At 42.1% G+C, this 572-nt stretch overlaps 1 non-coding gene across 1 annotated transcript; it reads left to right on the forward strand.

Moving 5' to 3' along the window:
• Positions 1 to 72, forward strand: Trnac-gca. The gene has a single exon. It is a non-coding gene; the product is annotated as a tRNA-Cys (tRNA).
• The last annotated feature ends 500 nt before the right edge of the window (positions 73 to 572 follow it).

Below are 572 nucleotides of genomic sequence, written 5' to 3' on the forward strand. Positions count from 1 at the left end.
GGGGGTATAGCTCAGGGGTAGAGCATTTGACTGCAGATCAAGAGGTCCCTGGTTCAAATCCAGGTGCCCCCTTCCTAGCCCTTTCTTAACTTTTATAAAATAGGAGTAGGAATAAATGCTGCCAGGTACTAGAAAATACAACTTTAAATTCATTCTTGTCCTGAAGTACTTGTTCCTCCTATGTTCCAAGGGACTCCCTTCCAAGAAAGCCCCTGCTGGGCTTAGGATAAACTTAGGCTGGAGGTGTGACTTAAGTGGTAGAGAGCCTACATACCAATAACAAAGCCCAGAGTTAAAACACTAGTACTGCCACAAAAAAAAAAAAAAAAATTCCCTGAGAAAATGCTAAATTTACAGTTACAGCTGAGACCTGTAAACACAAGAGTGACAATCTGATATGTGGAAGTAAAGGTAAAACTTCTTTTTAATTTTTTCTTTTTTTTTTTTTTGGCGGTTGTGGGGCTTGAACTCTGGGCCTGGGCGCTGTCCCTCAGCTCTTCAGCTCAAGAGGAGCTCTCTACCACTTGAGCTACAGCACCACTTCTGGTTTTCTAGTGGTTTATTGGAGATAG

This window comes from Dipodomys spectabilis, unplaced genomic scaffold (assembly GCF_019054845.1).
Source record: "Dipodomys spectabilis isolate Male_0828 unplaced genomic scaffold, ASM1905484v1 ptg000018l, whole genome shotgun sequence".
Classification (NCBI taxonomy): domain Eukaryota; kingdom Metazoa; phylum Chordata; class Mammalia; order Rodentia; family Heteromyidae; genus Dipodomys; species Dipodomys spectabilis.